Source organism: Mytilus galloprovincialis, chromosome 10 (assembly GCF_965363235.1).
Source record: "Mytilus galloprovincialis chromosome 10, xbMytGall1.hap1.1, whole genome shotgun sequence".
NCBI lineage: Eukaryota > Metazoa > Mollusca > Bivalvia > Mytilida > Mytilidae > Mytilus > Mytilus galloprovincialis.
In genome coordinates, this window is record NC_134847.1 from 11,549,516 (window position 1) to 11,565,098 (window position 15,583).

At 31.0% G+C, this 15,583-nt stretch overlaps 1 long non-coding RNA gene across 1 annotated transcript in view; it reads right to left on the reverse strand.

Annotated features, from left to right (window-relative positions):
- The window catches only part of LOC143048966 (uncharacterized), a 46,957-nt gene extending 40,147 nt beyond the window's left edge, over positions 1–6,810 (reverse strand). Inside the window, exons 1-3 of the long non-coding RNA XR_012969966.1 lie at positions 6,661–6,810; positions 6,273–6,365; positions 2,552–2,661 (exon numbers count right to left, since the gene is read on the reverse strand). This is a non-coding gene — a long non-coding RNA (uncharacterized LOC143048966). The remainder of the gene's footprint in view (positions 1–2,551; positions 2,662–6,272; positions 6,366–6,660) is intronic.
- Positions 6,811–15,583: the final 8,773 nt, after the last annotated feature.

A 15,583-nucleotide genomic window follows, 5' to 3' on the forward strand; every position in this document is an offset into this window, starting at 1 on the left:
CGAAAATTTACATCTGTGTTAAACATTCTAATGCTGTTACCAGAACATGATACCTATATATATATATATATATATATATATATACATCAGTATAAGTAAACATCAAATAAAAGAAAACCTATTCAACTGTCACCTAATCCCAAAATACCTGAACTCTTGAATACCTAAGCTTACAGAAGTGGAAAAAGACTAACTCAAACAAAGAGAAGGGATCATTAAATACAAAGTAGTTTGATAACCTTTAATTCAAGGTCAACGATTACAGTGAGAAATCTGTTAAACAGTCAGAGAGATCTGACAAAAAACATAACAATATATAACTTTTATCACACTTCAATTGAACTCTTTAATTTTGATCTCATTAATAATGTTTAAAAGTGTACACCTTTTATAAAACAGTTGGTTTGACTGATAAGATTTAGTTATACAGTACATGTACATACTAATGATTTGTTGCATAGTGAGAGGAAGCATGTTAGTCAAGCATATAAGAAAATAAAATGAAAAACATTAACAAACAAACACAGATTTTTTTCTAGATAATTTGATAATTTCTCTAAATTTATGTTACACATTTGTATCGTTTATTGTTTATTTGTGTTATTTAGTAGCAATCTCTCTTTTTTTTAGATTGTATATCATTAAATATCAAGGGTTGGAAAAGGAGGGGGGTGGGGGTACCTTCATTTCTGTATTCTTTAATTGTTTAGGCCAATTTTCTTTAATCTTTTAACCTTTTGCCAGTATCATTCTTTATTCTTAATATAAGCTGGGTCGGATAGAAATTAACCTTATGCAAGAGCATGTATACATGTACATGTATAAGACTTTGATCAATTTTGAAAAAATGTCTGAGATAATTTTTCTTCTTTTTTGTAGGTTTCTCCTGAATAACAATCTAATTCTATTTCTTAACTGTCAAAGACTTTTTGGAGAATTTTTTTTCAACAGATTTAATGATAATCATTTGCATAAAGTCAATTTCTGTAAGACGCAGCTTATATGTTATATAATTACCTCCTTATTCTTGTTTATTGTTTATTTTTATTTTTTCCATTTTTCTCTATTCTTCATTTGTTTTGTCCATTATTCTCTAAACCCCTATCCACTCCTACATATCTTATCTTATTATTTTGATAATATAAAACCTCATTAGAATTTCTCTTACACAATTTTTAAGGTCAGTAATGAGTATCAATCAGTTTTGTTAGTGTATGGTCAAATTGACCTGAATGTTGTATGTGGACTTATCCCGCTAACATGTTTAACCCCACCACATTATTTAAGTATGTGACTGTCCAAAGTCAGGAGCCTGTAATTCAGTGGTTGTCGTTTGTTTATGTGTTAAATATTTGTTTTTCGTCATTTTCTTATATAAATAAGGCCGTTAGTTTTCTTGTTTGAATTGTTTTACATTGTCTTATCGGGGCCTTTTATAGCTGACTATGCGGTATGGGCTTTGCTCATTGTTGAAGGCTGTACGGTGACCTATAGTTGTTAATGTCTGTGTCATTTTGGTCTCTTGTGGACAGTTGTCTCATTGGCAATCATACCACACCTCCTTTTTTTTTATTATCTACCCACATTAAAACAGCTTACTAAAATAAGACAGCAATTGTTTCCGTTTTTTTTAAAAGATTTCTTTTTTTCTGCGCTAATGCTGTTTTCCTGCCTAAAACAGTTAACTTATGTTGTTGGCCAAAAAAATTTAAATCCCTACCTATCTTAAGTAGTAACAAAACCCTGTATAATAAGGCAAAGTCAAACGAAGTTTTTGTTTAATTGTGGACTTATAAAAAAACTGTTATCTATGTATAATATGGATTCTTTACATTTATTTTTGTTGATACCATTTTTTGTGGATTGATGAAAAACTGTATTTTCAATGATTTTTGATTTAGTAGTTTTTCCAAAGAGTGCCTACCAACCTATACATTTATAGAAAATTTGTACTTTACTGAACATTTAAATATGTAGTTTACCTGTAACCAATGAAATTCACGAAAATTGGTAAGCCATGAAATTGATGAAGCCACAGTATTTAGAAAGTCTCATGTTTAAAGGAGTCAAAGATTTAAAAATAACATTGTGAAATTATGGATAAATTAACTTATAAAAGACACTGATTTAAGAAAAATGTTCAGACAGTGCTGTGGCTGTGCTTCCAATAAAATCCATGACAATTGATAACTATTAATTATGATAAACCATCCAAAAAGACTAATATATATTGGCTTTAAAATGACTTAAAGATTAAAAAAAAAATTTTAAATGTTGTTTAGAATAATTTAACCTAGCTATAGACAAAGACTGTTGATCAAAGAAAACAGATCAGACACTGAGACAGTGTTGTGCTACTTATATATGTCAGTTTAAGATGAAAGTTAGCCATAAATCCTTTATCATCATGATATATGTGTATGTTTATTTATAGAACAGTATTTTTTTTCTCACATGATCCTCACACCTTTTTGTTTTTTCTCACCTGACTGTCATGTGAATATTGACATTTGTGAGTGTCCGAGTAGGTAAAAATGTACTTTATAAATACCTGCACTTATCTTGTCCTTTTCACTTTTCTCCCTAGGAGATACATTTACACCACAAACACAGCATATTGCTTTATACTACAGGTCTGAGGAGACAATTTCATTAATTGATCTGAAAATGTTAAAAAAATTAAATTTAGAAAAAAAAATAGATTAAAATTTCTACACTCTATAGTTTTGTAAAAGGTACCTACCTTTTAATGTTGTCAACGATATAAAAGTTTAGGAGAGCAATTAAAGTGTGAATAAAGATGTTTTATCATTTATGCTTTCGGTCAGATGTCAAAGATGGTAAAATTTATCATTAACATGACAAGTTAAGATGACCATACCAAACTTTTTAACCAGAAAAATTTGAAGTAATAAAGCATATCTGTGAAAGGCTTAATGTTTTGGTATGACATGAAATTGAATGTTCAATTTAATCATCTTTTAAAAATGGAAATATTCAATGGATCAAAAAACATCAGTAGCGTTACAATTTCAATTTTCATGGAATACTTATTGGGAAGTCTGCAATTTGCATCGAGACTATAATAGTGTGTCAACTTAAACTAGCATAATTATGATCTTTACTGGTACCCTTTTTTACATTCAGCATATAAGAAACAGTGTAGACTCTACAATGAAAACAAGCAGGGGCACAGTAGATTGTTGCCCCTGAAATTTGCTTTTTGCATGGCACTGACAATATATCTTTTATGAGGGGTGACTTTTATTTTTAAATGAATTGATTCAAAACTCAATATCTATGTGAATCTTTTTTTCTGATCATTTTTTTGCTTAGAGTTCCTCTCTACTATAGATTTCAACTATATATATGTAAAAAAAAAAAGGGTAAACAAAAAAAATCATCATTTGGGACAAGATACCTAATGTGCCTTGAAATGAGGAACTCAAAAGTCACGTGTAAAGAAAAAATCTCTGTGTAGTGATATTGGACATGTTTCTATTTTTTTACAAATGACTGAACTTAACCATTTGTGGTGATTAGGAAAGTAGAGGAACATAGAATAAATGTGTAAAAACTATGGAGCTAGTATTAAATGTGTTCAAAGTATTAAATTTCAAAGAACTTATTGTGTTAAAAAGGGGATATTTTACCACAAGGAGCCGCATCACAAAAGGATGTTCGGGGTATGCTAATTTACGGAAAAAGTAATTCTATTCATACCCGAAAATTTAACCACATATGTGAAAATGTCACAGCTTCAAAACGAGCTATCATACATATCTAAGTTTACGATATGGACTGAGCTACAGGAAAAAACGTAACCATTATCACTTATGTAAAAACAATTAAAGATATTGACCCATTTAAGGACAAGAACTCCTGCATCTGAAGAGCTTTCTAGGATTTACCTTCATCAGGACACTCAAAGATGAATATTTGAAATCCGAAGATGTATAAAAATGTGACACAATTAAAGAGATCCATGACTAAAAAGGACCTCAAAAATAATAGCCAAAGGTCTATAGTTAAGGTCAACTAATGCTAAATCTAAAAATTTATAAACCGACAATATTAGAAAGGTTTGTTACATAAAATCGAATCCCTATATAAGCACTTTTAATATCGAACTGACAAATTCCTTTCACTATTTGTAAATTTGTATTTTTAAAATGCCAAAAAAAACAACTTATTAGTAAGTCAGGATAATTCAAATTTTTTTCTGACAGGTAGGTATATTAAAGTACAAGGATTAAACACAATTTTTATTGAGTAACAAAAGAAATTATATATCACATCATGAGCCACAATGATATTAAAATAATAATAATCCCAAGTATGACCGGTTTACACTGAATATTACCAGTCTATTAAATCATTAATCAATAATCGGCAATATATGATAATAGAATGTGATAATGTCTTTATAATGGACATTTACTACGTACGTACGGTGAAATGACACTAAGTTGACTGAACTGATCAAATGCAAGGATTTTATTAAATCAGCGACATGAAAAAATCTGTTTTCTTCTTATATGACTGATTTTAAGCCTTCTAATTTAAAAAAAAAAGATGTGGTATGATTGCCAATGAGACAACTCTCCACAAGAGACCAAAATGACAGAGACATTGACGTTCTCATAATGATTCTTGAGTGAAAAACTATTTTCAAATGCATTTTGTGACGTCATATCTGTTATAAAAAATTTATACCGTTATTGTTTGAATTCAATCAAAAATATATCTTATAATTTGTTAGCATGTCCATGATGAAGTTTTTATTTATTCTTTATAAAACTAAAAGTAAGGAGATGTGGTATGATTGCCAATGAGACAACTATCACCAAAGTTTAAATGAAGTGAAAGTAAGCAATTATAGGCAACTATAGTTTAGTTTGTTTGGAACACTTCCATTTTCAATTATCTACTGTCAGGGACACTCATCTAAGTGGTCTGCCAACAATGGATATTTTTTTAGGTTCCTATTACAGTTAACAGGTTAATCTTTATTTAAAACATCTTACCATCAGAGAATTAAGAAATAGTAAAGATAATAAAAGATGTGGGGGTAAAGCTCAATGAAACATCAACACAGCCATTTGCGGATGAGGAGGGGGAGGGGGTTGGAACTCCCCTTTTTTTGGGGACGATCAATGCATTTGAATGGGAGCATCTAGTTGAAACCCCCCTTTACTCTGGGTTAGGAACCCCACCTTTTTGAAATGGCTGGATCCGCCCCTGAACTCAGCAACACTGTTTAATAACCATAAAGACATCTAGAAGTTTCAAACAAATGACAGATCTATATCAATGCAATATATACCATGTAGAAAATTGCCATGAGAATAATTGAAAGGCGTGAAAAATTCAACAAAAGAGACAAATAAAGACCTGCCATCAACATCATATTCTCTACATGACAAAGACACACATTAGGCAAAAGACTACAAGTAACAAGGTTCATAAGCCAAGTAAAGATTGCTTCTTTAGATTCAACCCACGTCAGACATAGATCCAGCCATTTGGAAAGGGGTGAGCACCATGAAACGTTCAAATGATTTAGAAATGAACAAAAAAATATATAAAATTAACAAAGAATAGGGGGATTGCAACCCCTGGCTCTGACTATGTCTGACCTTATATTTGTATAATTGTCTTGTATTTACAGACTTTAAGTAAAGCTTTATATTAGTCTTATGTCTGGATCAATGGACTTAAAAAACAAACTTAAATCAACATACAAATAAAATCAGTATAGGAAATATCATATAAAGCATGTCTTCAAGCTTAGTCCACAGGTCCTCTAGGCTATAGGCTTGTAAAATTTATATCTGACCTGCAAGAAATTCAAATTCATGATCGCAACTGATCGATCAATCAAAAGTCAGTATGAGTGTAGTGGTTACAGAGATTCACTGCAAAACTAAAAAAATTAGATTGGTTTAGAAAAGTTATGACATCAGATTACAGTAAACGGGTATTTGCGACCATCAAATCCCCAATGGATGCCGTCGGAGCTTAAAATACAATAGTGTTATCTCCATTCTAATGAAACTGACAGAAAACAACGTTAAAAAATGTATTTAAAATTTGCCATATGCCGTCTGCGCTTGTGCGTACGTCCAATAGCATCAATTTATTTACATGGCATCAATTAACAATTGATGCCATGTAAATAAATGACGTTATCCAATCAAAATGAATGTTACAAATGTTGTTGCATTAGAATAACCATTCTTCATAAGAATAAATAAGGATAAAAGGATTACCTTTAAATTTCTGTCTTTAAGTCTAAGCTGTCTTTTTAGCTTATAACTTCAGAATTTGCTCTTGACATTTCCCACAAAACATTCCATAAACACCTGTAAAACAAAAAAACAAATCAAATCTCAATAGTAAAATTCAAATCAAAACAGCATGAAGTCAATTTTAGAATATTCAGTTGCCAGATAATCCATGTTTAAAGTTTGTTTTGTAATTTAAATTGGTTAATTTAACTTTCTTAAATAAAGTAACAAATTATTTTCCAATGTGTAAATATTGATAAAGAAATTCCAAAATCAACATTCGCAGATGATAAAGATTGAAAAATTAATTTCAAACTTTCAGCTGTACAAGTAAATAAATAAATAAACAGTAAAAGACGTATTTATCTACCAGTAATTAATGTCATAACATTTTGGTCTAATGCAGGTGTTTTCCAATTTATTTTTGTGCCGAAATCAATTTGGGAATTCCCCTTTTTTTTATATGTTCGGGTTTCCGGGTGCTGTTTAGCAGCTGCCTTTCCAATGGATTTCCCCCTGAAATGAATAAATTAACCAATATAGTCAATATAGAAATGTTCTTTGAATTGTTTATATTATTAAGGGTTTCTAGCTCAGGTATATATTACCAAAGCGTGTATTCCGCAAAATCTTTCAAAATTTTAGTCCCTCATGATCAATGCTCTTCAACTTCATACTTTTATATTTGGCTGTTTAACTTTTTGATTTGAGTGTCACTAAATCAGATGAGTCTTTTGCGTACAAAATTATAAGCCAGGTATCTTTGATGAGCCATTTTTTTAAACATTTTCCAACGAGTATCAAATTGTCTTTTGGTGTTTATTTTTGTGTTGTTTGGTTACTGTCTCATTGACAAATACATGCTCGACATGTAATTTATATTATTATTGATGTATATCACACATGTCCTTTTTTTCTTATCAAATAATAAATACCAATCACAATGTATAATGTTTTATATATAATATATATAATATGTAGAAAAGTATGGATTTTGATTCCATATCAGACCAATTATCAAGTTTTTTACAATCATTATAGACACCTGTCCATTGTTGAAGACTGAAAATTGCCTTAACAATGCTCATAGAACTTATCATAATTCAAATAGTTGCAAATTACTGAATTCCTTCAATTTATCTCTCTATATATATAGATATAGGAAGATGTGGTGTGACTGCCAATGAGACAACTCTCCATACAAATAACAATTTAAAAAGTAAACCATTATAGGTTAAAGTACGGCCTTCAACACGGAGCCTTGGCTCACACCGAACAACAAGCTATAAAGGGCCCCAAAATTACTAGTGTAAAACCATTCAAACGGGAAAACCAACGGTCTAATCTATATAAACAAAACGAGAAACGAGAAACACATATATACGACAACTACTGTACATCAGATTCCTGACTTAGGACAGGTGCAAAAATTTGCAGCGGGATTAAATATTTTAATGGATCCAAACCTTCTCCCTTTTTCTGAAACAATAGCATAACATCACAACAAAGAAAAACATAAGATAAAATATCAATTGGCAGACTTAACTCAATCAAAAAACGTATGACTAAACAATGAACACATTAAGTCACAAATGCTTTCATTTTTGTTAAAGGTGTTTCTACAAAACTAACATTTTACAATTTAAAGCCTTTAATGCGTCATTGTTTAATTTGGAGAACAAATTCTAATATACCATTAACTTATATATATCTTATCATGCAAAAACATACTTACCGGACTAGGTTTAAACTGGCCTAATGTTTCTATCACCATCAACAAAAAGCTATGACATCCATTTGACTTGACTCTAAACTTTCTTCTGACACATACTCTTTAACATTATACCAAAGACACTCTTCAGCATACTACAAAGGCATTGCTGATCTTCATCTCTATACCTCTTATAACAAGTTATTGACAGCTACACTATATGCAGGACTGAAATTTAATCTGTCCCAAACCTTCACACACTTAATAATTTTTCAATTCATTGCTGGACAAACCCAGACAAATTACTAGCTTACTTAGGATAATATTATATGGGTTATAAATGCAGCATACAGTATACATGTACTATCATGATAATGGTTCATAATTTATTTTTTTTTCAAATATAACCAAAATAAGATGTGGTATGATTGAAATCATCACATTCAAAAATGAAAATTAAAATTTCAAAAATTTCAAAAATATGAAATAAGACTATAACTCACAGGCACTCATCCCCCCAAAAAAATTCCTATATACCTTTATTTTTTTCTGAGACGAGTGCATGTGCTATATCTTGTAAATTTTAATAAAAATCCTATCTTGAGACTAATTAATCTACTATCCCTCCAACTATACATCTGTATTGACAACTTTGTTCAGAACCATTTCCTGATATCTCTTTCATTTCTGTTACTTTAGTAGCAGGAGTTTATTGATCAAAGTGTTACCTTTAAGGAAATGAAATGACAAAGAAGTCCTTTTGTGAAATCTGAAATCATTGGATTTTCAAAGGACATGGTTTTGTTTAATTTGTCTTTGGTATTGATTTAATGCTTCCTTTCATGCCTAATAACACTTACTAAACAGTAGGAATATACATTATCTCTCAATAATTAGTAGATCTAAGCCAATCAAGATTGTTTTATGGAACCTTGTATGGTATTGTTACTTCTCTAATATAACAATGGTTTCTCTATTAAAAAAAGGGCTTGTATAGGACATGTATTTACAACAACCCTTAAATATTGAATGATGCTATAAATCTGTGCAGTTCTCAGATGCCTGCATGTATAATTCTAAAATAAAAATATGCCATCAGATATATAACTAACACATGATGAACAATCAATCAATCTACCTCCATCAAAGATTTTCTTCTTGGTAGAGTTTTCTATTAAAAAAAGCCTTTTAGACCCTTTTCAAAGTGCCTTAAGTGGAACTGAAGGGGTTTGTGCTGAGAAAGGTATTAAAATAAAAAAGTCATGAACATGTAAAAAATATATCACAAAGTTTATGCGGTTAGTATATATAACAAATATATATTTCATGTGACACACATCCTGTTAACTAGATTCTAACAATGTTTCAATCCTCAGAGGCGATACAAATAACTATTTTTACCCACTGATCAATCAAATCTCCCATTTCTCAGTAATATTAATCCAGACCAAGGAAATTACAAGCTATCTTACTTTTTCTTTATGGACTTCTTAAGCAATCCCAAGAAAATGCAACAACATCTGACAATTAATTTTCTGCATCAGATAAAACTTGTCAACATTTACAACTTATCTATTGTAGATTGTTGTAGTTTGTTATGGAGACACTAATACACTTTACAGATTTGAAAAAAAAATAGGCAAATGATCAGGCTCAGCACAATAATAAACTATCATAACTATATATATATATAGAAAGAATTAATGTTAAAATAAAACACTTAAACAGGGAATCAGTATTGTCACTGGATTGTTAAACTTGTCCCAAAACCAGGATGTTTAGCATTCAATGGTGACAGATGTTAATTGTCAAATAGGAAGGAAAAGACCAGTTTAGTAGGTGTACCTTAAGTATTAGTATAGTACTTGTCTTTGTGTCTTTATACTGTTGAGTGGATACTAATGAGGAAGAGGTAATCATATCCTATCCTTAGCAATGAGGAACATCTCCGAAATCGTTTCCTCTCTTATTCATGGCTTTTTGTGTTTTTTAAGCACAATAAAATTGAGAAAGGAAATGGGGAATGTGTCAAAGCGACAACAACCCGACCATAGAGCAGACAACATTTAGTAGCTATACATATTTTAAGGGTCATGCAAAAATTTTCACATGTTAGGGGAAATCAACATTCATTTTCCCATGACTTAACGTTTTGGTTAAATACTCTTATCTTCATTTTCCTATTCTTACATTTCTTAGCTGAACTTGCAGATATATTTTTTTGGTTTATCATAATCATACATGAAGTTCTGGATGGGGAATGCTTCATTTTTGTATTTTTAAATTTTATTGTATTTTTTCACTATTCTTTATATTTTTTGCCCATTTTTTATAATTTGGCCCTCCTTGTCTTTTCTTTTTACACCTAATTTTCTATTTATTTAATTTTTTGGTTAATTGGGTTTGCAAACCCCATCCAGACCCTCATACATGTACATGTATCAAAATAATCCTGACTACATGTTATAATACTATGTGACACCCTTCACCCCCCCCCCCCCCTTTTCCTCCCTGGCTTGGACCCTCGATTGCAGTCAACCATTCCTTCCTATTGTTGTGCCCCCTCCTCCCCAATGTGGACCCTCAGTTGCAGTCAACCATTCCTTCCTATTGTTATGCCCCTCCTCCCCAATGTGGACCCTCAATTGCAGTCAACCATTCCTTTCTATTGTTGTGCCCCCTCCTCCCCAATGTGGACCCTCAGTTGCAGTCAACCATTCCTTCCTATTGTTGTGCCCCCTCCTCCCCAATGTGGACCCTCAGTTGCAGTCAACCTTCCCTTCCTATTGTTGTAAGTTATATCATTATTGCATCTGAACAGATGTTTTTTTTTTAGTCTGAAGGCTGGTAAAGATTACATATCAACATAACAGATCTGACATTGATATGATTATTGATATGATCAATGTCAGATTATGAAGGAGTCTATATTAAAAGCTGTTAAGTTGATAAATCACTTGTACACCTAAAAGAAATCTGAAGTTATTTACAAAAACTTGGATTTATAGTGTAAATACTCTATTTTCCCATTTAACACTATTACTTCCCTCCTTTTTCTGTTTTAAAGTCATATTTTGGGTGTCATAATTGACAATAAAAGACTTCGTATTATATCAATGTATATTTCCCCCTAATTTTTCTGCATACTAATACTTTAATAAATATCTACATCTATTAGATATGGACAGAATGAAGATCAAGGATTTTGAAAAAGGAGGCCCATATTAGAGCAGTCTTAGGCCAACTAAAATTAATTAGTAGATTTTCATCCAAATTTTAAAAAAAAATGGGGCGGGTGGGAGGATTTTATTTTTTAAATTTTATTTCATATGAAACCTTCTTGTCACATGTTATTCATATATGCAAGTGTAATAATAAGCTTATATCATGTAAATACATGCATAAGGTATTTTGTATGATTTTTCAAATGCTTAATATAAAAAAGAAGATGTGGTATGATTGCCAATGAGACAACTGTCCACAAGAAACCAAAAATGACACATACATTAACAACTATAGGTCACTGTACGGCCTTCAACAATGAGCAAAGCCCATACCGCATAGTCAGCTTTAAAAGGCCCCGATATGACAATGTAAAACAATTCAAAAGAGAAAACTAACGGTCTCATTTATGATCCCGATAACAAAAAGACACTAGGAACAGATCTGAGAGTACTCGCAGTTATCTGACAGCTAGTTCAAAGCCACTAACAACTAATAAAAAAAATCATGCATCTAACACTAAACTATCAATCCGTACACATCCAACATCAAAATACTTTAAATACATATCTCTGATTGGCCACCACTGTTCTACATGTAATTGCAGCTTTAGAAACCTATTTTATATAGTAAACAGCAGAAACATGGAGAAATGCTCTCTTCAGTTGGACTACCTACACCAACTTTATTTTGCTTTTTAAGCAATCGTTTGTTGTCCTAATAAAATGAAGCAAATGCATTGGTATGCAACACAAGTATTATAAGTACAGAATAAAATGAAAACTCAAACAGTGTTGAAAAATAAGATTGGTCCTTTTAAATATGCAAGATGCGAATATAATTACAATGTAGAACACAAAGTTGTTTAATGACTATTGTGGGTATTGGGACAGATGATGTTTGCTGTTTGTCTACAAAAATCGAAAGGCATGGCTAAATCTAAGGGCTTGCGATAAATTGATAAATTAAAAATGCGTATGTTTGTCGACTTTCTGAACTCAATATACGGTCACCAATCTAACAAGTTCATGTTTGTGTCAATTCCTTTATTCCAGTCATGATTTTTTGTAGCAATGTGTTCCACGATTCTTACGCTTTTGGGTTTCATTCACAGTCCAAATTTCTTGACACAAAGTTATTGTATAAATATAATAAAATCCAAGGTGTTCTATTAAATCACAAACATTTGTGACATATGGCGATTTGCGTTCTTGGACACAGCGTATTACTCGTAACCCGAATATTTCATGCCTTTCTCGTAATCAATCTCTATTCTCGGTAAATGATGTTGTTATCATAGATCAGCAGAATATATCGACTTAATAATTTAGTAAGAATACTCTAAGAAATACGAAAACCGAAATTGTGAAACAGGAAGTTTGATTGAAACGAAATTATCGACGGTTACCGGTAACGGAAATGAACAAAATCCGGAAATCGTAATTTTTTCAAAAATAAAAAAAATCGGGGCGGGAAGATTTCAGAGGGGCGGGCGGGGATGAAAATCTATCAATTAATTTTAATTGGCCTTATGAGCAAATATTAACTTTAATCTATGAAGTCTGTAAGGTGTCTATCTCCCACTAAATTTGCCTGAAACTGACAGTACATAGGGTTTTCCATTAAATTGCAATAAATGTGTAGTAATCCATGTCAACCTACTGAAAAATCCATTGCCAACAAATATCATTGTATATTTAGTGCCTTAAGTTAACCGATTCCAAACAATTTCATTAAGAGTTTTTGTCAAGTGCTGTTTAAGTTGGGTTGTTTCCAGAACTTTCCAATATACAATTAGAGTATATATAATATAAAATACTATTATATAAAGTTGCTTTTTCATGTCCTATAATCAGACCATTAAGATTAAATCTAAAGGCTGGGATATCTTTTCAAGATTGTATCTTTATTTCAAAATCAATCAATATTTAAACAGTGTCCCCTAGCAAAAAATGAATTTTAAAATATTTAAAAAAAAAAATTTAAAAAAATTGTGACTGTCAATACAATATATATACATACAGATCTAACATTGTTGATGTTGATGTTTAGACGAGTTGTATATATATATATATATACATATATGACCATGCCAAATTTTATATAAAGGTGTCAAACTATAGATCCAAGAAGTTAAAGTAGCCTAAAATCTTTTGAACCTTCTCATAAAGTAAATAGTGAAGTTAGTAAGATTATTGATACCCTTATCATAAACAAAAAGATAATCCACCCACTTTAAATTTAAATATTTGCCACTATATAAGACATGTAAGAAATTTAAAAGATTAGGACATGGTCCAAATACAATGTTCTAAGTTGAAGACTAGGTGACTAGGTGGTTGGAGTCAGTAACCTTAATTTCAACTGTAAACTATGGAACTAGTTTGTACCAGAATATTAGTACAATTTATTTAATATCAACACATTTGATATGTTAAAGGTGGTCGTCCAAGGTGATGAAGATTGTTTATTCTAACTTTTTAAAAATTTCAACCTGTTGAAATATTGATAAATATGAAGTTTGAAGTTAAACTTTATTGTATAGTTGTATACCTGTATTGTGTTTACCATGTCTCAGATATGTGTCAGTTAGTTCGGATATATTTTTTTTGTCAACTAGGATTTTCAAAAGGGGGGACCCCACAGGCACTTGTCTGTGGGGACCCCTGACAAGACATTTACTTTAAAAAAAAAAAGGAAATACTTGTACGAAGTCTATCATAGGAAGCTCCATACAAAAAGACTGTGTGTCCCTCAGACATGTATGTCATTTAGTTCTTTTGAAAGTGTTTAATAGTGTAACTGTGACCTATTTTCAATTTTTTTTTGTGTACATCTGTGACCTCTTTTCAATTTTTTGTTGTAACTGTGACCTATTTTCAATTTTTTTGGTCTTCTTTTGCCATTATTGTCTTACTTAATGATTATGAGATCATTGTTTGTTTGATCATGTTGTTATTAAAATGCATGACTCTTAAGTCTTTTTGTTGTTGTATGAAGATCCAAGATTGTATATGCACCAAGTTTACAGTTGAATAAATGCTTTCGAGTCCTCACAAAATTTATTTTTTTCCCTTTTTTTCACTATGTTACTGTCAATAAAACAACCTCAAAATCAGACGACATTACATTTCTTAGAATTTGGCTTACAATAAAAGTGAGGCCTTTTTTCAAAATAAGTTTCCTGGCTTTGGCCATATAGCTTACTGTGAAGATTACAAGCATTAAATTTCATGACATTTTCTGTTCTCTCTGAGTCACTCTCTCTCTCAAGTTTTTTTTTAATTCAGTATCATTTATACATTAACAGCTAGAATAGTTTGGTGTCTAGCAGTATAAATTTATTAAAACTGTAAAAGGCATATTGCATGCAGATGACTTTTTTTTCAATTTTTGTTTTTTTAAATGCAGCTAATAACTTTGTACCGAGCTTAAATTCAAAATTACGTCAAAAGTACATTTTGTAATTCTAGTCCCTAAACATCCTGATAATAAAGTTAAACCTCAAAGGTGATGTCAAACAAGTTGCCTTCAGACTCAGACATTGCCAAGATTTATCAATTATTGGTATTGATCTTTGTACTGTCAAGACAATTATAGCAGTAGACTCACACCTCTTACGTGTTCTATCTTTAGAATACAAATGACTATATGAAGTAGAAAATTTATCCTTTAAGTTTATAGCTATTGGAGACCTGTATGACATTAGAAAGATGCCAACCAATCTTACAAATTATTAATATGATTGGACTTTATTAGAATGTGCATGACCGTTTTGTTTCTCACAACAAAAATGAAAATTCAGAAAAGCACAAACGACGACAAAATGTCAATGTAAATATAATTTTTTTCTATACTTGATAGCACAAGCCATTTATACTAAAAACAATACCACTAACTTCCTTCTTTGGGGAAAAAATACATGTATCAAGTTAGATGGTCCCTTTAGGGCACGATTAAGAAACTCTTTACACAAAACTTAAATGAAAAACATTATTTTTTTCTATACTTGACTGAAAAAGCCACCTATACCAAAAACAATCTCACTAGATTTCATTCAGAAAAAAATATGCATTGAGATGGTCCCTTTCAGACATGACAATATAACAACCATTTATTGTACTAATTATACCAGCAGTGTATTATTCTTGGACAGAATCTTGATCTGTAGGAGGTTCATACATTCTACACAATGTATGAAATTTAGCATGAAGGAATTCACCTATATACAAGAAAAGGTAATATACCTACATGTATAAATGGTGATCACCTCGAAGATATTTCATTCAGCTTTCACTGTGTGCTCGACTTGATCTTAAGTTAGAACACGTAGAGGGAAGAAAAGGGGTTGGGAATATGG